This window comes from Pseudophryne corroboree, chromosome 11 (assembly GCF_028390025.1).
Source record: "Pseudophryne corroboree isolate aPseCor3 chromosome 11, aPseCor3.hap2, whole genome shotgun sequence".
Lineage (NCBI taxonomy): Eukaryota > Metazoa > Chordata > Amphibia > Anura > Myobatrachidae > Pseudophryne > Pseudophryne corroboree.
This window is the reverse complement of record NC_086454.1, coordinates 163109910-163135768: the sequence shown is the minus strand read 5'-3', so window position 1 is coordinate 163135768 and position 25859 is coordinate 163109910. Positions and strand designations below refer to the sequence as shown.

The 25859-nt window shown below is 45.5% G+C and overlaps 1 protein-coding gene and 2 pseudogenes across 6 annotated transcripts in view; 2 read left to right on the top strand and 1 right to left on the bottom strand.

The window, feature by feature from the left end:
- The window catches only part of C11H11orf24 (chromosome 11 C11orf24 homolog), a 138949-nt gene that overhangs the window by 43497 nt on the left and 69593 nt on the right, over positions 1–25859 (top strand). The window contains exon 2 of one of the 6 annotated variants that reach the window (XM_063945053.1): positions 6745–6863. The exons of 3 other annotated variants lie outside the window; for them this stretch is intronic. The gene's annotated coding sequence lies outside the window, so the exon portion shown is untranslated. Of the gene's footprint in view, positions 1–6744; positions 6880–6908; positions 6968–25859 lie in introns of those variants that run through there. 2 more of the 6 variants (XM_063945052.1, XM_063945054.1) reach the window with 2 other exon arrangements.
- LOC134971337 (5S ribosomal RNA) lies at positions 11578–11696 on the bottom strand (annotated as a pseudogene).
- On the top strand, positions 13818–13937 carry LOC134971550 (5S ribosomal RNA; annotated as a pseudogene).

The window sequence follows — 25859 nt, the reverse complement described above, 5'->3', positions numbered from 1 at the left end:
TGTGTCTGCTGTGTGTCGGTACGTGTGTGTCGACATGTATGAGGACGATGTTGGTGTGGAGGCGGAGCAATTGCCGGTAATGGTGATGTCACCCCCTAGGGAGTCGACACCGGAATGGATGGCTTTGTTTATGGAATTACGTGCTAATGTCAGCACGTTACAAAAATCAGTTGACGACATGAGACGGCCGGCAAACCAGTTAGTACCTGTCCAGGCGTCTCAGACACCGTCAGGGGCTGTAAAACGCCCTTTACCTCAGTCGGTCGACACAGACCCAGACACGGACACCGAATCTAGTGTCGACGGTGAAGAAACAAACGTATTTTCCAGTAGGGCCACACGTTATATGATCACGGCAATGAAGGAGGCTTTGCATATCTCTGATACTGCAAGTACCACAAAAAGGGGTATTATGTGGGGTCTGAAAAAACTTCCTGTAGTTTTTCCTGAATCAGAGGAATTGAATGAAGTGTGTGATGAAGCGTGGGTTAACCCCGATAGAAAACTGCTAATTTCAAAGAAGTTATTGGCATTATATCCTTTCCCGCCAGAGGTTAGGGCGCGCTGGGAAACACCCCCTAGGGTGGATAAGGCACTCACACGCTTATCAAAACAAGTGGCGTTACCGTCTCCTGAAACGGCCGCCCTCAAGGATCCAGCTGATAGGAGGCTGGAAACTACCCTGAAAAGTATATACACTCATACTGGTGTTATACTGCGACCAGCCATCGCCTCTGCATGGATGTGCAGTGCTGGGGTGGTTTGGTCGGATTCCCTGACTGAAAATATTGATACCCTGGATAGGGACAGTATTTTATTGACTATAGAGCAATTAAAGGATGCTTTTCTTTATATGCGAGATGCTCAGAGGGATATTTGCACTCTGGCATCGAGAGTAAGTGCGATGTCCATATCTGCCAGAAGAAGTTTATGGACGCGACAGTGGTCAGGTGATGCGGATTCCAAACGGCATATGGAAGTATTGCCGTATAAAGGGGAGGAATTATTTGGGGTCGGTCTATCGGATTTGGTGGCCACGGCAACAGCCGGGAAATCCACCTTTTTACCTCCGGTCCCCTCCCAACAGAAAAAGACACCGTCTTTTCAGCCGCAGTCCTTTCGTTCCTATAAGAACAAGCGGGCAAAAGGACAGTCATATCTGCCCCGAGGCAAAGGAAAGGGTAAGAGAGTGTGCCCAGGCTTCTGCAAAGCCCTCAGCATGACGTTGGGGCTTTACAAGCGGACTCAGGGGCGGTGGGGGGTCGACTCAAGAATTTCAGCGCACAGTGGGCTCACTCACAGGTGGACCCCTGGATCCTGCAGGTAGTATCTCAGGGTTACAGGTTGGAATTCGAGAAGTCTCCCCCTCGCCGGTTCCTAAAGTCTGCTCTGCCAACGTCTCCCTCAGACAGGGCGACGGTATTGGAAGCCATTCACAAGCTGTATTCTCAGCAGGTGATAGTCAAGGTACCCCTCCTACAACAGGGAAAGGGGTATTATTCCACACTATTTGTGGTACCGAAGCCGGATGGCTCGGTAAGACCTATTCTAAATCTGAAATCTTTGAACCTGTACATACAAAAATTCAAGTTCAAGATGGAGTCACTCAGAGCAGTGATAGCGAATCTGGAAGAAGGGGACTTTATGGTGTCCCTGGACATCAAGGATGCTTACCTGCATGTCCCAATTTGCCCTTCACATCAAGGGTACCTCAGGTTCGTGGTGCAAAACTGTCATTATCAGTTTCAGACGCTGCCATTTGGATTGTCCACGGCACCTCGGGTCTTTACCAAGGTAATGGCCGAAATGATGTTTCTTCTGGGAAGAAAAGGCGTATTAATTATCCCTTACTTGGACGATCTCCTGATAAGGGCAAGGTCCAGAGAACAGCTGGGGGACGTAGTAGCACTAACCCAAGTAGTGCTGCAACAGCACGGGTGGATTCTGAATTTTCCAAAATCTCAATTGACCCCGACGACACGTCTGCTGTTCCTGGGAATGATTCTGGACACGGTTAAGAAAAAGGTGTTTCTTCCGGAGGAGAAAGCCAGGGAGTTATCCGAACTTGTCAGGAACCTCCTAAAACCAGGAAAAGTGTCTGTGCATCAATGCACAAGAGTCCTGGGAAAAATGGTGGCTTCTTACGAAGCGATTCCATTCGGCAGATTCCACGCACAAACTTTTCAGTGGGATCTGCTGGACAAATGGTCCGGATCGCATCTGCAGATGCATCAGCGGATAACTTTGTCTCCACGGACAAGGGTGTCTCTTCTGTGGTGGTTGCAGAGTGCTCATCTGTTAGAGGGCCGCAGATTCGGCATACAGGACTGGGTCCTGGTGACCACGGATGCCAGTCTGAGAGGCTGGGGAGCGGTCACACAGGGAAGAAACTTCCAGGGAGTGTGGTCAAGCCTGGAGATGTCTCTTCACATAAATATACTGGAGCTAAGAGCGATTTACAATGCTCTAAGCCTGGCAAAACCCCTGCTTCAGGGTCAGCCGGTGTTGATCCAGTCGGACAACATCACGGCAGTCGCCCACGTAAACAGACAGGGCGGCACAAGAAGCAGGAGGGCAATGGCAGAAGCTGCAAGGATTCTTCGCTGGGCGGAAGATCATGTGATAGCACTGTCAGCAGTGTTCATTCCGGGAGTGGACAACTGGGAAGCGGACTTCCTCAGCAGACACGATCTACACCCGGGAGAGTGGGGACTTCATCCAGAAGTCTTCCACATGATTGTGAACCGTTGGGAAAAACCAAAGGTGGATATGATGGCGTCCCGCCTCAACAAAAAACTGGACAGGTATTGCGCCAGGTCAAGAGACCCTCAGGCAATAGCTGTGGACGCTCTGGTAACACCGTGGGTGTTCTAGTCAGTGTATGTGTTTCCTCCTCTGCCTCTCATACCAAAAGTACTGAGAATTATACGGCAAAGGGGAGTAAGAACGATACTCGTGGCTCCGGATTGGCCAAGAAGAACTTGGTACCCGGAACTTCAGGAGATGCTCACGGAAGATCCGTGGCCTCTACCTCTAAGACGGGACCTGCTTCAGCAGGGACCGTGTCTATTCCAAGACTTACCGCGGCTGCGTTTGACGGCATGGTGGTTGAACGCCGAATTCTAAGGGAAAAAGGCATTCCGGAAGAGGTCATCCCTACCCTGGTAAAAGCCAGGAAGGAGGTGACTGCACAACATTATCACCGCATTTGGAGAAAATATGTTGCGTGGTGTGAGGCCAGGAAGGCCCCGACGGAGGAATTTCAACTGGGTCGATTCCTACATTTCCTGCAAACAGGATTGTCTATGGGCCTCAAATTAGGGTCCATTAAGGTTCAAATTTCGGCCCTGTCGATTTTCTTCCAGAAAGAATTGGCTTCAGTTCCTGAAGTCCAGACTTTTGTAAAAGGAGTACTACATATACAGCCCCCGGTTGTGCCCCCAGTGGCTCCGTGGGATCTTAATGTAGTTTTGGATTTTCTCAAATCCCATTGGTTTGAGCCACTCAAATCGGTGGATTTGAAATATCTTACATGGAAAGTAACCATGCTACTGGCCCTGGCTTCAGCCAGGAGAGTGTCAGAATTGGCGGCTTTATCGTATAAAAGCCTATATCTGATTTTCCATTCGGACAGGGCAGAACTGCGGACGCGTCCTCAGTTTCTGCCTAAGGTGGTTTCAGCGTTTCACCTGAACCAGCCTATTGTGGTGCCTGCGGCTACTAGCGATTTGGAGGATTCCAAGTTGCTGGACGTTGTCAGGGCATTGAAAATATATATTTCAAGGACGGCTGGAGTCAGAAAATCTGACTCGCTGTTTATACTGTATGCACCCAGCAAGCTGGGTGCTCCTGCTTCTAAACAGACGATTGCTCGTTGGATTTGTAGCACAATCCAACTTGCACATTCTGTGGCAGGCCTGCCACAGCCTAAATCTATCAAGGCCCATTCCACAAGGAAGGTGGGCTCATCTTGGGCGGCTGCCCGAGGGGTCTCGGCATTACAACTCTGCCGAGCAGCTACGTGGTCGGGGGAGAACACGTTTGTAAAATTCTACAAATTTGATACCCTGGCTAAAGAGGACCTGGAGTTCTCTCATTCGGTGCTGCAGAGTCATCCGCACTCTCCCGCCCGTTTGGGAGCTTTGGTATAATCCCCATGGTCCTGACGGAGTCCCAGCATCCACTAGGACGTCAGAGAAAATAAGATTTTACTTACCGATAAATCTATTTCTCGTAGTCCGTAGTAGATGCTGGGCGCCCATCCCAAGTGCGGATTGTCTGCAATACTTGTACATAGTTATTGTTACAAAAAAATCGGGTTGTTATTGTTGTGAGCCGTCTGTTCAGAGGCTCCTACGTTTGTCATACTGTTAACTGGGTTCAGATCACAAGTTGTACGGTGTGATTGGTGTGGCTGGTATGAGTCTTACCCGGGATTCAAAATCCTTCCTTATTGTGTACGCTCGTCCGGGCACAGTATCCTAACTGAGGCTTGGAGGAGGGTCATAGGGGGAGGAGCCAGTGCACACCACCTAGTCCTAAAGCTTTTATTTTTGTGCCCTGTCTCCTGCGGAGCCGCTAATCCCCATGGTCCTGACGGAGTCCCAGCATCCACTACGGACTACGAGAAATAGATTTATCGGTAAGTAAAATCTTATTTTTTATCGCACCAACATTTTTAGGTTTACTAGAACTTTTAAAAATGTGAATATATTCCGGAGGTAGACAGAACAAAAATCCATGATTAGTTACACTGATTTCCAAATGGTGTAACGAGTTACTCTGGTGTCTCTCCTGCAGTTACCTCCGTTCCTCTCCTATAAGATCAGTTGCTCTGTCTATAAATGCTATGCACCTCTGTTTGTCACAGTGTTTGTGTGCATGTGCTGTGGGAAAGAGGCAGCACTTGTGTTGGTGCAATGTTATGTGGGTTTTATGATCTGCATGTTATGGGGACATCCATATACATAGTAATAAACTTTTCTAAAATGATTAGGAGTGCACACATGGCACCCTATTCCTCCATCTGAATAGACTGGGGTAAGCCAGGTACAAACTCTACAATTATCAGCCCAATAATGTGGGAGAATTAGCCAATAAACGCCTTCAAACGCTCCTGCAGTGGTCAGATCTAGAGGTCGGGATCTGTGGGCCTGCACAAGCTATCTCGTTCACTACCTCCAGATACCGTAGAAGACATCGCATACTGAGCTGAGAGTGTACAGGTGCACACCGATCCAACAGTCGCTCTGTCCATACAGAGCGATTATCAGATCTGCAGGTGTGTACTGCAATAAGTTTCTGAGGCAGCACAAATATTGGTGAAGTTCTAATGCCAAGATATAAACAATTATATCCAAACTACTACACAAAACCTTTATAGACCCTCACTTACGCTGGGGATACACGGTCCAGTTATCGGCACGATCAGCCGATATTCATCTGATTTAGGCTGGTAATTGAACAGTGTATTACCATGACCGATCAGTGATTATCCATCTGGACAATTTCTGCAAGTCCGGTAGATCCGATAATTGCCCGGCTGCATCAGTGTATGCGCTCTTGCAGCCGGCCGCCCAACATTCCTTCACAAGGGAGGAGCAGGGAAATGTTTTCTCCCCAGGGATGGACACCGATCATTGCCAATACAATGGCTACAATATCTGACGGGTTTCAGCTTATCACATAATATGTCTGTTTCTCTGACAGACCTTTTATCTGACAGTGTGTGCACAGCATAAGGCATGCAGTGATAGTAATGCAGCAAGTACTCTATAATATAGAGTGGTAGAAATGTTTCAAGCAGAAGGAGGCACTGTCACAGGCTTAATGCTAGTATATACACATGAGGGTTCTAAACTGTCTTGATTCACGATGCTGTAGAGCAGGCTTTTTCAACCAGTGTGCCGTGACCAGTTGCAAAGTGTGCCACGGAGCCAGAGCAGCTTCCTGCACCTTCAGAGTGAACTGTTGGCCTAGGCTCTTCTTAGAGGATCAGTCGTGCTCCGGCTGTGACCTATGCCTTGAAAACGGTGTGATATCATAGGTCACGGCTGCTGCGTCTCATCACCCAGCCAGCCCACCTGCCTGTATACACATCATCCACTTCCCACCTGCATACACAGCTTTCCTTGCCCACCCACATCTACAACTGCCCACTGCTAAGTATTCGCAACACTCCATTATTAACAACCACCTGCCACTGAGGAACAGGAAGGAGGACAGCTGATAATACAATTTGTTATTTTATTTCTCCTGTGGGGAACAATAGGATTTCAATAGAATTTATGTGGGGAGAATACGGATTTATGGGGGGAACAATGTGAATAATTTATGTGGGGAGAAATGTGATTGATTTATGTGTGGAGCAATATGATTTATGTAGGGAGCAACATGATTTATGTGGGGAGCAACATGATTTATGTGGGGAGCAATGTGATTGTTTTTTTCTGTGTAGGCCAATGTATGTGTGGATTTTTTTTTTTTTTTTTTTTTTTACTGTGAGGTCCAATGTGTGTGGATGGTTGTTTTTTTTTCTGTGGAGAAGTGATGGTGTGCCTTGGTAATTTTAAAATATTGTTCGGTGTGCCGCGAGTAAAAAAAAAAAAAAAAAAAAGGTTAACAATTACTGCTGTAGAGTATCAGCATTTTTTTCAAGTCATCTTTAGGATAAAAATGTCTATTGATCTATTTAAAAAAAAAAAATATTACATTGAGTAAATTGTACCTACCTGTCATCCTTAGGGCATACTTGACTACTTTTGAAAAAGCATTTCAGGGAGATTGTGACAGTAACACCTATCGGCGCAGACGCGTGCTGCTACATCTGAGAGGCGTGTCATAAAAATGACTTGGATCCAAATGTAAATGAGCCCCAAAGTTAGTAAGATCTACTTGTTGAAGAAAAGACACTGATATTTTGCAGAATTTGTTTACGTATTGTGCTTTACAAGAGGTTCCATATACTGTAAGTGGCCATGAGAAACTTTATTTTAAATGCATGTAGCCATAGGGATCTATGGGGCAGATGTATTAACCTGGAGAAGGCATAAGGAAGTGATTAACCAGTGATAAATGCCAGGTGATACACGCACCAGCCAATCAGCTCCAATATGTAAATTAACAGTTAGGAGGTGATTGGCTGGTGCGTGTATCACCTTGCAAATATCACTGGTTAATCACTTCCTTATGCCTTCTCCAGGTTAATACACCTGCCCCTTTGTGCCTTATAACCAATGCAGGGAAATGGCACTGAATGTATGTGAATGTATGTATCTGTGATTTATTTATTTCCCCCAAGAATGTAACAGCTGCATAATGGGGGTAAGGTGCAATGAGGGAGATTGCTGGTCTATTCAGGGAGTCAGGGAGATTGCTGCTATTTCAGGGAGTCTCCTGCAGAATGAGGGAGGGTAGGCAAGTATGCCTTAGGGGGAGATGTTTGAAAAGTCAGTTGGGAGTCTGTTTTTTCCTATCTAATAGACAGGAAAAACACAGACACCCAACCGACTTTTCGAACATTTGAATCTCCCCCTTAGTGTCAGTTATGTGGTAGTGTACAAGGAAGGATATCCAGCGCTCGTGTATAAGAGTATTTGGATTGTCCTCAGGCTGCAACCTGTTTTTAGAAGTACCTCAAACTTCAATACAGATATGGTAAAATGCAGAGTTAGGTGCGCCAGATAGACAATTTCTTAGCTGAAAAAAGGATGTCGTAGTGATAACACTCAGGCTAATTGAATTATTTTAAAAACATCAATTATGTCTTTTATTTAAATTAGAAAATGTCTTAACTATGCACACAATAAGAACTTAGGCAGTTCTGTGTAGGGTTGTGGTTTATATAATGGGGAAAGTGAACGGGATAGTGAGGGATGGAGACACTCAGGTTGGTGGCGTCCCACCTCTGTAGTGTCTATAGTTCTGTTAGAGTGTTCAGAGCCTATGGTCAGTGTTGTTGTTAAGTCCGACTGGAAGAGATTCAAAAGAAAAACAAAAATAGGGGTACCCCTATTTTTGTTTTTGTTTTACTTTTGAATCTCTTCCAGTCGGACTTAACAACAACACTGTCCATAGGCTCTGAACACTCTAACAGAACTATAGACACTACAGAGGTGGGACGCCACCAACCTGAGTGTCTCCATCCCTCACTATCCCGTTCACTTTCCCCATTATATAAACCACAACCCTACACAGAACTGCCTAAGTTCTTATTGTGTGCATAGTTAAGACATTTTCTAATTTAAATAAAAGACATAATTGATGTTTTTAAAATAATTCAATTGGCCTGAGTGTTATCACTACGACATCCTTTTTTCAGCTAAGAAATTGTCTATCTGGCGCACCTAACTCTGCATTTTACCACGTGGTAGTGTACACTTTTGCTTCTGATTGTCCAAATGTAGTAGCAAAGCATACCCAACCCGTTTTATGTTTGTCAGCCACTAGCACTGGTTTTGCTTATCACTTTGACACTAAATAATTTGACTTGACGACAGTGGACTACTAACCTTCTAGCCTAGGCACACAGTTTGGGAACCACTGCCATATGCACTATCATACCTCCCAACTGTCCCGTTTTCAGCAGGACAGTCCCGCTATTTGGACACTGTCCCGCTGTCCCTCCCGCGGGACGCAGTGCCCTGCGGAGGGTGGGGGACAGTTGGGAGAACCAGTGATCACCGCTGCTCTGCTCTGCAAAGCAGCCGGTGATCACTGAATAGATGCTATGCGCACGGCATCTGCACAGTGCGGGGAGGAGAGAAAGGGGCTGCCCAGCTGCTCGTGGAGCACTGGATACATGCCCAAAATATAAAAAATTGGGGTCGTAGTGCAATGTCCCGCCCCTTCTCCAGAGGCTCTGCCCATTTTGGCGAGGCCCACCACCTTTCCGGCGTGTCCCGCACTGAGGAGAGCACAAGTTGGGAGGTATGCACTATTATGTTCTGTACTTGCACAGAGAGAGACACTAATGTTAGATACATGCTCACAAACTTGCTATCGAGTACACACAATGAGAAGCACACTAATTCTGGTTGTGGCCTTGGCAAATTTGGCAGTTTATTGTGAAAACAGAACACATTTCCAATTTAGTTATATTGTTGAGACCATGCCTGTGCTGTGGTAACTTGTAAATATGTCTGTGCGACAAGAATGTCCTGATAGACAGCAGTCATTCTTCTTGTGTAGAACAATGGATTTATCTGTGATGAGTTTGGAGTGCAGGATACATTTGACAGTGACAGACATTTTCAGTTTTCGGTCTGGTTTTTTTTTTGTTGGTGTGTTTTTTGTTTTTTTTTTTGTTTTTTTTACTCATCCTCAAATATATTTTCCTGTGTTGTGTGCGTTTTTTTTTTTTTTTTTAATTAACATACTATAAACATAACGACCAATTTTGGTCTCATCTACTTTCTATGCTGTCTTTTTTTTTTTTACATTTTGTTTTCTTTTTATGTTTGTTTAAGACAGATTTTTGTCGCTGAACTACAAATAAGTAAGTGATAATGTGGTTTGTAGAGCGTGTTGTGTTAAAATTTAATATTGTAAAAATGAAAACATGAAATTACCTGTTTTTTTATTTTTTTTTATTTCTCCTTTTGCTTTCTGAAGTAGAACTCGCTATGTAATTTTGTTTTTAAATTTTAAGAAACTGAATTTCATGAGCGCTACATGTAACTATTTGCAAAGCATTAGGAAAAGGGAAAACGATTAATAACTCACTATTGAATTTGGTGATTTGCAAAATGCAGGCTCCTTTTTACTTTTAAGAATATTGCATTATGCAGCTCTGTTAGTTATGGCAGAACTGCAAACCCTTCATGTGCAAGTAGAAAGAGGGTAAAAGCTGTATATATTCAAAATAAGAACATAAAATCGCATCTATACTAAATGTACATAAAAAGAAGGATCTATCCTACTGTGTATATATAAATATAAAGCTGGTCCAGATCCACGCAAAATTTTACACAAAAACACCCAGACCTGTCTCCTCTTCCTGGCAGCTGCTGTCTGGTCCTATCCACTGATTGAGGACTCAGATTCACACACACAGCAAACTTGGTAGAAGCTGCTACCACTGGGCATGTGCAGCCATTCTGCTCTGTCCCTCACACTGCATGATGTGGTCACAGCTCTAGTAATCGTATAATATACTGTTGCTACTGTCATAATGTGCCACTTGCCAGGAGGCGGGGCTGTTTCCGGGCAACCGGGACCCCCCCGCGCTGCGCGCGTGTTTCCCTGTGCCCTACACAAAACATAGAAATGTAATTGTAATCTTTTTTCTTACATTTCTATGAGAACTAGAACCATCTACGTCTAATCAAACGCTGGACTTGCATTCATCTTTTGAAATATCGGTGTATGTGATTATATTTTTTACCCACTTGGTGTGTGTTTGTAAACGTGGGTTTCTATAGGAGCGCTTTAAGGCTATATCTCTTTCTATTCCTCAATTCGCATATTCTAGGTGTAAAGTGATGTACACTTTGAGATATAAATTTTTAGCTGCACCTGTGAACTAATTTGCGCATATTTTTAAACTACCTTCCCATTTCCACTACACAAAACATGCCAGCCTGCAACCAAATTGCTCCCTAGCACACCAACATGCTCCTTCATCGTTCAGATATTCGCTGTGTACACCATCATGCCCCCTTTCACACCAACGTTTCCACCACCGCAGGTAAGTCCCCACAGTACACAACAGCAGCCTCAGTGCAGTGTGTGTAACATGTAACTTCAGCCATCACATGACACACCAACAGGAAGTCATCTGATTGATTGGGAACCACTAGGGCTAGTTCCCTTGCCCAGCTGTCTGTTCAGAAAATAATGCACCCCAGATGGCGCCCTCTACCAGCCCTGATTCCCATAACATGAGCTCCACCCATGCTAAGCCCCTGCATGGAAAGTGCCTGAGGTTTGTGGTACCACAAGGTGGGAGGTGCTTGGGGCATGTGCAGATAAGTGGGAGGTGCTGGGCGAATGTGGCCGTGATTGCATCACCATGGCTTCGAAAAAAATTTGGGGAATACCGCACTGGATATAATGGAGATACAATTTAATCAATACCAAAATAAAAAATAACAAGAAAACTAAGTTTTCTTATTTTTAAACCGTTTGGTGGTGCACCCTGAGTCAGTGTTAAGACATAGAACAACAAGGAGAAAAGAAGACTCTTTTTTTGGGTGCACTCTTAAATTTGAACAATGTATAGACTGAACGAGATGAGATATAATATTAAAAATCAATTTTTATTATTACAAAATTAGGATACTCAGTGGTTAATGAGAAAAGAGACAGTCAAAAAAGAGAACAATTAAACAATTAGCAAAATTGCTGATATGAAAATGATGTTAATGCAGTCCTGGCTGACGGAGCTGGATCTAGGTGCGGTAAGTAAATTAGATATTGAGAGGTACGTTCTATTAACAAAATTTACGAAATTGAAACCCTGTTCTATATTGGTGCCAACATGATGCTTTAATGAAAGAGATAAGGAGCAGAAGGAAATAAGAAGGCAGAGTGTATCTGCTGTCAGTGTTAGACACTGAGCATGTGGGACCAACGCGTGCTCTACTATACTGAGTCTTCCTCAATGGTCCCCCACTAGAGTACTGACCCAGCCCAACACTGATTTGCTTCCAAGTTCGGACGGTTTTGGGCGTTTCCAGTGTGGTATGATAGTAGGGAAAGTGAACGTCAATGGGAAACTCTGGAATCACTGATGAGAGTTCACGAATTACATAGTATCAAAGTAAAGTGACAGAGGTTAACTAATAGAGGAAAATAGATGGATCTGCTGCCAATGTTAGACGGGGGTAAACCCAGAATCAGTGGTGAGAGTCCATGAAATTAAGTATAGATGGAAGCAAAGAATACACAATGGAACCTCTCTATAATTGTATTAATCAGGTATCGAGTGCAATGTCTTCGCCCAATAGTAAAATTACAACTGGATTGTTACTAGGCACAACAGAAAATCTTGCAATCTCTGTATTGGTACTTGATGTATTAAGAGGGTGTTAATAATGGTATTCTTCTAAAAAGACAGTGCAAAATGACAATATATTCAATGGTATGCTGCAGGAAGGTGGGGGGAAGAGAGGGTTGAATAGATCATGTATAAAAATACAATCTCAGGGAGGGATACAATGTATTCAGGAAACTAGTCCGGAGATAATATTGTAGCAAATAAAAAGACAGTATGCTGAGTAAATTTCTATATCACAGCGCATGTATAGATCAATCTACAATAATCCCAGCATATATTGCTAATTAGGCATAGAAATGAAGAGAAATGAAAAACATAGGATCAGAAAAAACACCTAGAATTGTAAAGATACAAGCGTGTCAATTTATAATGGATGGCAGGAGGTAAGAATGCTGACTCAGACCTGCAGGGGTTAATGGGTGCCCAATCTATGCAGGTCTCGGACTGATCGTGTCGGGTTCACTACGGCTGGCCGGCGGTCGGGCTCCCGGCGACCAGCATCCCAGCGCCGGGAACCCGACCGCCGGCTTACCGACAGCGTGGCGAGCGCAAAAGAGCCCCTTGCTGGCTCGCCACGCTACGGGCACGGTGGCGCGCTACGCGCGCCACACTATTTTATTCTCCCTCTATGGGGGTCGTGGACCCCCACGAGGGAAAATAAGTGTCGGTATGCCGGCTGTCGGGCTCCCGGCGCCGGTATACTGAGCGCCGGGAGCCCGACCGCCGGCATACAGAAGACCACCCATCGTGTCCCGTGCCTCTCCTGACAGCGCTTCACTTAGGCTGACCGGAGCATCAGACGCCCTCCTTCTCTTCTCCCGCGATGGTCCTGTGTTTCTTCCGACATCACCACCTGTGAACTGAGTAGCGGACGTGTTCCTGCACCTGTCTGGGGCTGCACCTGTCTGTCGACATCACCACCTGTGAACTGAGTAGCGGACGTGTTCCTGCACCTGTCTGGGGCTGCCGGGCCGGCGGCACCATTCAGAACAGACTTCAGCAGAGTGGAAGGGGGTCACCATATCCAGTTATCGCGGGTAACATCTAAAGTTATTCTACCAGTCACGATCAGTCTGAGACCTGCATAGATTGGGCACCCATTAACCCCTGCAGGTCTGAGTCAGCATTCTTACCTCCTGCCATCCATTATAAATTGACACGCTTGTATCTTTACAATTCTAGGTGTTTTTTCTGATCCTATATTTTTCATTTCTCTTCATTTCTATGCCTAATTAGCAATATATGCTGGGATTATTGTAGATTGATCTATACATGCGCTGTGATATAGAAATTTACTCAGCATACTGTCTTTTTATTTGCTACAATATTATCTCCGGACTAGTTTCCTGAATACATTGTATCCCTCCCTGAGATTGTATTTTTATACATGATCTATTCAACCCTCTCTTCCCCCCCACCTTCCTGCAGCAATACCATTGGATATATTGTCATTTTGCACTGTCTATTCAGGAGAATACCATTATTAACACCCTCTTAATACATCAAGTACCAATACAGAGATTGCAAGATTTTTTGTTGTGCCTAGTAACAATCCAGTTGTAATTTTACTATTGGGCGAAGACATTGCACTTGATACCTGATTAATACAATTATAGAGAGGTTCCATTGTGTATTCTTTGCTTCCATCTATACTTAATTTCATGGACTCTCACCACTGATTCTGGGTTTACCCCGTACAATATTGGCAGCAGATCCACCTATTTTCCTCTATTAGTTAACCTCTGTCACTTTACTTTGATACTATGTAATTTGTGAACTCTCATCAGTGATTCCAGAGCTTCCCATTGACGTTCACTTTCCCTACTATCATACCACACTGGAAACGCCCAAAACCGTCCGAACTTGGAAGCAAATCAGTGTTGGGCTGGGTCAGTACTCTAGTGGGGGGACCATTGAGGAAGACTCAGTATAGTAGAGCACGCGTTGGTCCCACATGCTGAGTGTCTAACACTGACAGCAGATTCACTCTGCCTTCTTATTTCCTTCTGCTCCTTATCTCTTTCATTAAAGCATCATGTTGGCACCAATATAGGACAGGGTTTCAATTTCGTAAATTTTGTTAATAGAACGTACCTCTCAATATCTAATTTACTTACCGCACCTAGATCCAGCTCCGTCAGCCAGGACTGCATTAACATCATTTTCATATCAGCAACTTTGCTAATTGTTTAATTGTTCTCTTTTTTGGCTGTCTTTTTTTCTCATTAACCACTGAGTATCCTAATTTTGTAATAATAAAAATTGATTTTTAATATTATATCTCATCTCGTTCAGTCTATACATTGTTCAAATTTAAGAGTGCACCCAAAAAAGAGTCTTCTTTTCTCCTTGTTGTTCTATCACCATGGCTTCGCTCCTCTATACAAAATCCTGATTCCAAGCATTGTAAAGTGGAGAACAGTAACGTGACAGGGCCATAGGGAGGGGCGTGAGCAGTGCTGTCACCATGCGTGCAGGGCCCTGGGAGCAGTACTGTTGCTGCCCTAAGCATCAGTGCAGTTCTCCAATTTCCCATGCCATTGTCCCTGCCGCATGCTGAAAGGCTAGGCCCCCCTGGACCATGGCTCCCCCCCCGTGAGCTGTGACCAGGTCCCTCTTGTCGTCAGCGTGCACATACTGACTTGCCGGGGCTGCTTCACGGCACCAACCCGTTCCTGCCTGTGCAAATACTCCACAATGGCATACTGTACCATAAGCTTTATCAAGTCCATTTTGACAAAGAGAACAGATGCCATGCAGTGCATTGTTATCCAGCACACCATTGGTTAAACCTGCATTTTACACTAACACACACAGAGCTGATTCTTAGGCCCCCATTTATCAAGCCTTGGGGAGTGATCAATAGGACGGTGATAAAGTACCAACCAATCAGCTCCTAACTTCTATGTTACAGGCTGTGTTTGAAAAATAACAGGGGCTGGTTGGTTGGTACTTGATTGCTGTGCAATTTATAACTCTCCAAGGCTTGATAAATCTGGGCCTTAGGGTTTTATTTGTTCATTAGGTTGTAAAACCCAGCGCTTCTGAACCTATTTATGGCCAAAATGTGACGAATGTTGGGCCTTAAAAATGTTCAGAAGTGCCTGGTTTTACAACCTAAAGATGTAAATTAACCCCTTAGTCGCACAGATTTCACAAAAGCAAACTGCGAGATTTTGCATGGAAGTGATTGTATACATTTTTTCATATGTCCGTCCTATTGCGTCAGAGGCAACATTGTCGGATCTGTCTTTCATTAAAGTAGGACATTTCAGGGCAGGAACTAAACTGTAACAAAGCGATCGCACAGAACCACACAGACTTGTGGGAGTGCCATGGGAATGTACCAGGGTTTGTGTCGTGTGTATGGGAAATTGAAGCTTGTTTGTGACGCATCTCTTGCACCTAACGTGAGGCTGGTGCAGATACTAATGAGGATGATTGCAGTGTCCACCTTAATATTGGGCAACACTGCCCGAAACTACATCCACTTTGTGTGTGATTCAGGATTGGCCCCATGGGCAGGCACAGTGTACAAATGTGTCCTCATACCTAACATCTGTATGAAATACGGCGCACGACGCCTGGTGTAACAGCTACTCCAAGAGGTGTAATACACTGGCGCTTTTTCAAATCTTGCTTCTCAGTCGCATCACAGATGTGTATTATACCCCTTTCACACAGAAAGGCAAATTCCCGGGTGAAGAAGTTCTACTCAGTAGTTTGCCGAAAAACATGGGTCTTTTTTCTGTGTGAAATGGTCAACCCGGGTTGAAATTCCTGGGACTTCGACCAAGGAATTCACCAGGGTTTGACACCCGGGATTTTCAACCCGTGTTGACCCTTTCACAGATAAAATACCCGTGTTGATTTGCAAATTACCCGGTAGAAATTCTTGACCCGGTAATTTGCTTGTCTGTGAAAATCTTTGCACTTTGGGCCTGATTTATGTTTGTAAGTAAAGCAAAATAACAACCAACTGGGCAAAACAACAGGGGTAATTCAGATCAGATCGCAGCAGCATATTTGTTAGCTAATTGGCAAAACCATGTGCACTGCAGGTGGGGCAGATATAACAACAGCAGAGAGAGTTATATTTGGGTGGGTTATTTTGTTTCTGTGCAAGGTAAATACTGGCTGCTTTATGCAATTTAGATTTCAGTGTAGACACACCTCACCCAAATCTAACACTCTCTGCACATGTTATATCGGTTCCGGTATGAAAGATAGGGGTTCACTACGATATGCCGGCGGCCGGGCTCCCGGCGACCAGCATACCGGCGCCGGGAGCCCGACCGCCGGTTTACCGACAGTGTGGCGAGCGCAAATGAGCCCCTTGCGGGCTCGCTGCACTCGCCACGCTACGGGCACGGTGGCGCGCTACGCGCGCCACACTATTTTATTCTCCCTCCAGGGGGGTCGTGGACCCCCACGAGGGAGAATAAGTGTCGGTATGCCGGCTGTCGGGCTCCCGGCGCCGGTTTACTGAGTGCTGGGAGCCCGACCGCCGGCATACTGAAGACCACCCAAAGATAGATAGTGTCTAGTTAGACAGTCAATAGATAGACACCATATGTTAGACAGACATTAGGTCGACAGGGTCAAAAAGTCGGTGGGGTCAAAAGGTCGACAGGTCAAAAGGTCGACATGTCAAAATGTCGACAGGGTCAAAGGGTCGACATGAAAATGGTAGACACCATGTTTTTTGCATTTTTGTGGTTTGTGTGGATAGTTTTGTCATCTGGGACCCCCAATTGTAGAAAGGCATACCCTCGCGGGGCTCTCTTCGCTCGCCACGCTTCGGGCACGGTGGCTCGCCACAAGGTTTATAACCAACTCTATGCCGACATGGATAGAGAAAGTATGAAATAGTCCAAAAACATGTTACATTAAAAAAAAAAACATTTGTCTATCTTTTTTATGTCTACCTTTTGACTTGTCGACCTTTTTTTCATGTCGACCTTTTGACCCTGTCGACCTAATGTCTGTCTAATATATGGTGTCTATCTATCAAACGGATAGGGTTATATCTACCCCCTTCCCCCCGCAGTGCAACATGGTTTTTCCCATTAGCTAACAAATTTGCTGCTGTGATCAGATCTGAATTAGATCCCATTTTGCACTGCAGGGGGGGCAGATATAACATGTGCAGAGAGAGTTAGATTTGGGTGGGGTGTGTTCAAACTGAAATCTAAATTGCAGCATACCTCCCAACATGACCCTCTCCAGGAGGGAAACAATGCTCTGCTTCTGGACTTTTCTCTTAATTTATAATTGCCAGAACCTGTGTTGAACAGATTAATGGATAAGAAATGTGTTTCAGCACAGGTGATGGCAATTAAAAATTAAGAAAGAAATCCAGGAGCAGAGCATTCTGTCCCTCCTGGAGAGGGTCATGTTGGGAGGTATGTTGCAGTGTAAAAATAAAGCAGCCAGTATTATCAATGCACAGAAAACATATTTAACCCGCCCAAATATAAAGTAACATCTGCCACGCCTGCAGTGCAACATGACTCAGGCCCTTTGTACACAGATTCCTTTGCACAAATGTTGCACATCTAACTGATCAGTAAAATATAGCAGAGATGTTTTATCACTTCCAGTTTAATTTATAAGAATAAAGTGGCAAACACGTTTGAGATTTGAGCTAAGCGATTTTAGGGTAGGCGATTTCCCTGGTGTCTAGTTCGCTTATACACACGTAGCGAAGTGTGCTAAGTGATTTGTGCTAAGCAAAGAAAGGTTATTTTAAATAGTGGGTTGGTATTACAAGAGGTTGGGGGGGGTGTCTTTTTCTGAGGGTATAAATTGGTTGGTTGGTGGTACAGTGACACGATGCCCCATGCTACTGCTCCCCCCCCCCCCCCCCCCCAGGATGCCACATTAAACACGATGGTACAGTGTTTTATACCAAACTCAGGACTCCACTTCAGGCTCCTTGTTGTTGCTTAGTGTCGCGCAATGTGAATAAAACAAGAGGAGGGTTCAGGGAGAGGCAGGGGAGTGGTTCGGGTGTAATAAATAGCTATAGCTATTTCTTTACACACGTAGCGATTTGAACTCACTTGCTAAGCGATCGAACTAGATTTTGGCTGCTTGCAACAAGATCTGAGCCGGCAATCGTGGCGCGCGAGACCACACATCGCTATCGCTATGGGGTGTACACGCAGAGCGATTTCTGCTTCATTTCTAAGCGATCTAGATCGCTTAGCACAGATTGCTTAGAAAATAGGCTATAATCGCAATGTGTATATGCCCCATAAGGCACACATTGTGAGCTGAGCCGCCCAGGACCTGGCACAACAAGAGGGGCAGTTTGGCGCGCCCGAAGCCAACGTGTATGAGGCCATATGTGTAAGTTACAGGTTACTCACTGTTTGGTAGAGCTTTAAATATGTCACATTTTTTTGGAACTTGTAATTCGCTAAATTTTATGGTACTTTTGAGCAGTGTTCGCTGTAATATGTAGCATGCTGTAATTGTAAGAACACTGGAACACACAGGGCAGGTAACGTTACAATTTTCTTATGACCAGAGTAGGACACTAATCATTTGTTTATGAAATGACCACATTTCACTCTTCCATTAACACGTTCACCCTCCTCAAGCTGCATTCAGATAGAAAATCAGATTTACTACAATGCTAAAAAAAAAGCCACTAGGCGAGAGGTACAGATTTCAGGTTATGAAAAACTACATCGCCACTAATTCTTGAGAAAGAGGAATGTAGATTTATTCATACAGACCTGTGCAGTGATTCCAAAGGAAGGACCGATTGGAAGTAAGAAAGCTTAAACGTGATTTGGATTAAGATGTATTGCCCCTACTAAAGAGATTATTTCACTATGTACCTGGAGAGTCTCATTTTCCACTATCGCACAATATATAAATAGCTGTTGTAGTGAATTGACAGAATGTTGTAAAAAAGTGACTAGATTTTTGCTTGCAAAGGACCACAAATAGGAAGCACATTGGATGCCATCACAAATCACTTTAGGTTTCCACTAGTGCACCTAGATCAGGCACACGAACGGTCCAGGTTTTCAGTATATCCGTGGCTCTGCACAGATGGTTAATTCAAATTGACTGAGCTACTAATTAATTCACCTGTGGCCAAGCATGAATATATTTAAAACCTGTTAAGGTGCCTTAAGAACTGCGTTTATGAACCTCTGGCCTAGACCGTCCGTCCAGCTCACTTTGAGGTGCGCATTTACTTCCCAGTCCATCATTGCAAAGATAAATGTAAATGTCAAGCTTGGTGCTTCTGAATAACACATTTTATTGATTGTACATTTGTTAGAATGCCCCTTAGTTGTATGTGGAAAAATCTGAAGAGTACAGCTGGGAACACACTGGAGCGATGTGGGGCTGATTTACCGTTTCGTAACAACAAATCGCCTACATCGCTCAGTGTGTACAGGTGATTGCACGTTCCAGCAGTCGTTGGAGGTGGACGCTAGGTTTGATGTGCTGCACATCTAACCTAGCGATTTTGCTAGCAATCTTGTTAATGCTTATGAAGGACAGAACCTGATTGTTCATAAAACTTGTTCCAGTGTGTACACAGAATCTGGGCTCCATTCGTTATGATGTCTAAACAAATGGCAGTCGTTCCACTGTGTACCCAGCTTTACACTATGCAAAGGTTTAAACGTGCATTTGACTACCAGCCTCCTAACACATATTAGGACCACACCTTTTCTCTATCGTCCTAAGTGGATGCTGGGGTTCCTGAAAGGACCATGGGGAATAGCGGCTCCGCAGGAGACAGGGCACAAAAGTAAAGCTTTTACAGGTCAGGTGGTGTGTACTGGCTCCTCCCCCTATGACCCTCCTCCAGACTCCAGTTAGATTTTTGTGCCCGGCCGAGAAGGGTGCAATTCTAGGTGGCTCTCATAAAGAGCTGCTTAGAGAGTTTAGCTTAGGTTTTTTATTTTACAGTGATTCCTGCTGGCAACAGGATCACTGCAACGAGGGACAGAGGGGAGAAGAAGTGAACTCACCTGCGTGCAGGATGGATTGGCTTCTTGGCTACTGGACATGAAGCTCCAGAGGGACGATCACAGGTACAGCCTGGATGGTCACCGGAGCCACGCCGCCGGCCCCCTCACAGATGCTGAAGCAAGAAGAGGTCCAGAATCGGCGGCTGAAGACTCCTGCAGTCTTCTTAAGGTAGCGCACAGCACTGCAGCTGTGCGCCATTTTCCTCTCAGCACACTTCACACGGCAGTCACTGAGGGTGCAGGGCGCTGGGGGGGGGCGCCCTGGGAGGCAAATGTAAACCTTTAAAAAGGCTAAAAATACCTCACATATAGCCCCAGAGGCTATATGGAGATATTTACCCCTGCCTAAATGTACTAAATAGCGGGAGACGAGCCCGCCGGAAAAGGGGCGGGGCCTATCTCCTCAGCACACGGCGCCATTTTCTGTCACAGCTCCGCTGGTCAGGAAGGCTCCCAGGTCTCTCCCCTGCACTGCACTACAGAAACAGGGTATAACAGAGAGGGGGGGCAAAATAAATGGCAATATATTAATATAAAAGCAGCTATAAGGGAGCACTTAATCATAAGGCTATCCCTGTCATATATAGCGCTTTTTGGTGTGTGCTGGCAGACTCTCCCTCTGTCTCCCCAAAGGGCTAGTGGGTCCTGTCTTCGTATAGAGCATTCCCTGTGTGTCTGCTGTGTGTCGGTACGTGTGTGTCGACATGTATGAGGACGTTATTGGTGTGGAGGCGGAGCAATTGCCAAATATGAGGATGTCACCTTCTAGGGGGTCGACACCAGAATGGATGCCTTATTTGTGGAATTACGGGATAGCGTCAACTCGCTTAAGCAGTCGTTTGCCGACATGAGGCGGCCGGACACTCACTTAGTGCCTGTCCAGGCGCCTCAAACACCGTCAGGGGCTGTAAAACGCCCCTTGCCTCAGTCGGTCGACACAGACCCAGACACAGGCACTGATTCCGGTAGTGAAGGTGACGAATCAACCGTATTTTCCAAAAGGGCCACACGTTATATGATTTTGGCAATAAAGGAGATGTTACATTTAGCTGATACTACAGGTACCACTAAACAGGGTATTATGTGGGGTGTGAAAAAACTACCAGTAGTTTTTACCGAATCAGAAGAATTAAATGACGTGTGTGATGAAGCGTGGGGTGCCCCGATAAAAAAACTGCTAATTTCAAAGAAGTTATTGGCTTTATACCCTTTCCCGCCAGAGGTTAGGGAGCGCTGGGAAACACCTCCTAGGGTGGACAAAGCGCTAACACGCTTATCAAAACAAGTGGCGTTACCCTCTCCTGAGACGGCCGCACTTAAAGATCCATCAGATAGGAGGATGGAAAATATCCAAAAAGGTATATACACACATGTAGGTGTTATACTACGACCAGCTATTGCGACTGCCTGGATGTGCAGTGCTGGGGTAGTTTGGTCAGAGTCCCTGATCGAAAATATTGATACCCTGGACAGGGACAATATTTTACTGTCGTTAGAACAAATAAAGGATGCATTTCTTTATATGCGTGATGCACAGAGAGATATCTGCACACTGGCATCACGGGTAAGTGCTATGTCCATTTCGGCCAGAAGAGCTTTATGGACACGACAGTGGACAGGCGATGCGTAGAGGAGTTATTTGGGGTCGGTCTATCGGATTTGGTGGCCACGGCTACGGCCGGGAAATCCACCTTTCTACCTCAAGTCACTCCCCAACAGAAAAAGGCACCGACCTTTCAACCGCAGCCTTTTCGTTCCTTTAAAAATAAGAGAGCAAAGGGCTATTCATATCTGCCACGAGGCAGAGGACGAGGGAAGAGACAGCAACAGGCAGCTCCTTCCCAGGAACAGAAGCCCTCCCCGGCTTCTACAAAAGCCTCAGCATGACGCTGGGGCTTCGCAAGCGGACTCGGGGGCGGTAGGCGGTCGTCTCAAGAATTACAGCGCGCAGTGGGCTCACTCGCAGGTAAATCCCTGGATCCTGCAGATAATATCTCAGGGGTACAGGTTGAAATTAGAGACAGAGCCACCTCGCCGTTTCCTGAAGTCTGCTTTACCAACGTCCCCCTCAGAAAGGGAGACGGTTTTGGAAGCCATTCACAAGCTGTATTCTCAGCAGGTGATAGTCAAGGTACCTCTTCTACAACAAGGGAAGGGGTATTATTCCACTCTTTTTGTGGTACCGAAGCCGGATGGCTCGGTAAGGCCTATTCTAAATCTGAAGTCCTTGAACCTGTACATAAAGAAGTTCAAGTTCAAGATGGAGTCACTCAGAGCAGTGATAAGCGAACCTGGAAGAAGGGGACTTTATGGTATCCTTGGACATCAAGGATGCGTATCTCCACGTTCCAATTACCCCTCACACCAGGGGTACCTCAGGTTCGTTGTACAAAACTGTCACTATCAGTTTCAGACGCTGCCGTTTGGTTTGTCCACGGCACCTCGGGTCTTTACAAAGGTAATGGCCGAGATAATATTTCTTCTTCGAAGAAAAGGCGTATTAATTATCCCATACTTGGACGATCTCCTAATAAGGGCAAGGTCCAGAGAACAGCTAGAGATGGGTTTAGCACTATCTCAAGAGGTGCTAAAGCAGCACGGATGGATTCTGAATATTCCAAAATCCCAATTAATGCCGACAACTCGTCTGCTGTTCCTGGGGATGATTCTGGACACAGTTCAGAAAAGGTTTTTCTTCCCGAAGAAAAAGCCAAGGAGTTATCTGACCTGGTCAGGAACCTCCTAAAACCAGGAAAGGTGTCTGTACATCAATGCACAAGAGTCCTGGGAAAAAATGGTAGCTTCTTACGAAGCAATCCCTTTCGGCAGATTCCATGCAAAGGGATCTGTTGGACAAATGGTCAGGGTCGCATCTTCAGATGCACCTGCGGATAACCCTGTCGCCGAGGACAAGGGTATCCTTTCTGTGGTGGTTGCAGGAGGCTCATCTATTGGAGGGCCGCAGATTCGGCATGCAGGATTGGATCCTGGTGACCACGGGTGCCAGCCAGAGAGGCTGGGGAGCAGTCACACAGGGAAGAAATTTCCAGGGAGTGTGGTCGAGCCTGAAAAAGTCTCTTCACATAAGCATTCTGGAACTAAGAGCAATCTACAATGCTCTAAGCCAGGCGGAACCTCTGCTTCAAGGAAGACCGGTGTTGATCCAGTCGGACAACATCACGGCAGTCGCCCATGTAAACAGACAGGGCGGCACAAGAAGCAGGAGGGCAATGGCAGAAGCTGCCAGGATCCTTCGCTGGGCGGAGAATCACGTGATAGCACTGTCAGCAGTATTCATCCCGGGCGTGGACAACTGGGAAGCAGACTTCCTCAGCAGACACGACCTTCACCCGGGAGAGTGGAGACTTCATCCAGAAGTTTTCCACATGCTATTAAACCGTTGGGTAAAACCAATGGTGGACATGATGGCGTCTCGCCTCAACAAAACACTGGACAGGTATTGCGCCAGGTCAAGAGATCCGCAGGCAATAGCTGTGGACGCGCTGGTAACACCTTGGGTGTACCAGTCGGTATATGTGTTTCCTCCTCTGCCTCTCATACCAAAGGTATTGAGGATTATACGGCAAAGTGGAGTAAGACTAGTGGCTCCGGATTGGCCAAGAAGGACTTGGTACCCGGAACTTCAAGAGATGGTCACGGACGATCCGTGGCCTCTACTTCTGAGAAGGGACCTGCTTCAGCAGGGTACTTGTCTTTTTCAAGACTTACCGCGGCTGCGTTTGACGGCATGGCGTTTGAATGCCAGATCCTAAAAGGAAAAGGCATTCCAGAAGAAGTCATTCCTACCTTGATAAAGGCAAGGAAGGAAGTCACCGCGAAGCTTTATCGCCGTATTTGGCGAAAATATGTTGCGTGGTGCGAGCAGCGGAGTGCTCCGATGGAGGAATTTCAACTGGGTCGTTTTCCTACATTTCCTGCAATCAGGATTGTCTATGGGTCTCAAATTGGGATCTATTAAGGTTCAAATTTCGGCCCTATCAATATTCTTCCAAAAAGAATTGGCCTCAGTCCCTGAGGTCCAGATTTTTATCACAGGAGTACTGCATATACAGCCTCCTGTGGTGCCTAAGGTGGCACCGTGGGATCTAAATGTAGTTTTAGATTTCCTCAAATCAAATTGGTTTGAACCACTAAAGAAGGTGGATTTGAAATATCTCACATGGAAAGTGACTATGTTACTGGCCCTGGCTTCGGCCGGGAGAGTATCTGAACTGGCGGCTTTGTTTTATAAAAGCCCTTATTTAATTTTCCATTCGACATAGGGCAGAGCTGCGGACGCGTCCGCATTTTCTCCCTAAGGTGGTATCACCGTTTCACCTGAACCAGCCTATTGTAGTGCCTGCGGCTACAGACGACTTGAAGGACTCCAAGTTGTTGGACGTTGTCAGAGCCTTAAAAATATACATTTAAAGGACGGCTGGAGTCAGAAAATCTGACTCGCTGTTTATACTGTATGCACCCAACAAGTTGGGTGCACCTGCTTCTAAGCAGTCGATTGCTCGTTGGATTTGTAACAAAATTCAACTTGTACATTCTGTGGCAGGCCTGCCACAGCCTAAATCTGTTAAGGCCCATTCCGCAAGGAAGGTGGGCTCATCTTGGGCGGCTGCCCGAGGGGTCTCGGCATTACTACTCTGCCGAGCAGCTACGTGGTCAGGGGAGAACACGTTTGTAAATTTTTACAAATTTGATACCCTGGCAAAGGAGGACCTGGAGTTCTCTCATTCGGTGCTGCAGAGTCATCCGCACTCTCCCGCCCGTTTGGGAGCTTTGGTATAATCCCCATGGTCCTTTCAGGAACCCCAGCATCCACTTAGGACGATAGAGAAAATAAGAATTTACTTACCGATAATTCTATTTCTCGGAGTCCGTAGTGGATGCTGGGCGCCCATCCCAAGTGCGGATTATCTGCAATACTTGTACATAGTTATTGTTAACTAATTCGGGTTATTGTTTAGGAAGCCATCTTTCAGAGGCTCCTCTGTTATCATACTGTTAACTGGGTTTAGATCACAAGTTGTACGGTGTGATTGGTGTGGCTGGTATGAGTCTTACCCGGGATTCAAAATCCTCCCTTATTGTGTACGCTCGTCCGGGCACAGTACCTAACTGGAGTCTGGAGGAGGGTCATAGGGGGAGGAGCCAGTACACACCACCTGACCTGTAAAAGCTTTACTTTTGTGCCCTGTCTCCTGCGGAGCCGCTATTCCCCATGGTCCTTTCAGGAACCCCAGCATCCACTACGGACTCCGAGAAATAGAATTATCGGTAAGTAAATTCTTATTTTTTTTCCCCTTTTTTATTTACATTGCTGGAACACTGCAGTGTGAATGAAAGTTTCAAAATAATTTATGTTCTGTTAAAAGGAAAGTGCAAGTCCTGATCTCCTGCTCAGAGCTGGAGTTCCAAGAGTGTTTTTTGCTGAGTGAGAATTGCTGTAGCCCAGTGGTTCTCAAATTTTTTTTTTCTGCCGTGACACATTGAAGAGTGAGATCCACATATGTAACGAAACATTGTAAAGAGCTAAAAATAAATGTAATGAAGTATATTGTACCCACAATCCCAGTTCTTTGCATACCTAACATCCTTTTCCCCTTCATTCTCTAACCATTATAGTTTACTTACCCTTAGGACTTCTATCCTCTTAGGACGGTATCTATTTACCCATGGTAAAACAATTTCGCAATTTTTCCAGATGTTTCTCAGATTTTTGCAGGCTATCCTATTAGATTGCCTGGAAAAAAAAATGCCCTTTCTCCTGAAAACACACAGGTTCCGTAAAACCGGTGTGTTTTCGTGAGAAACTGACCCGTTTTTCACTTGAAAACGGGGTT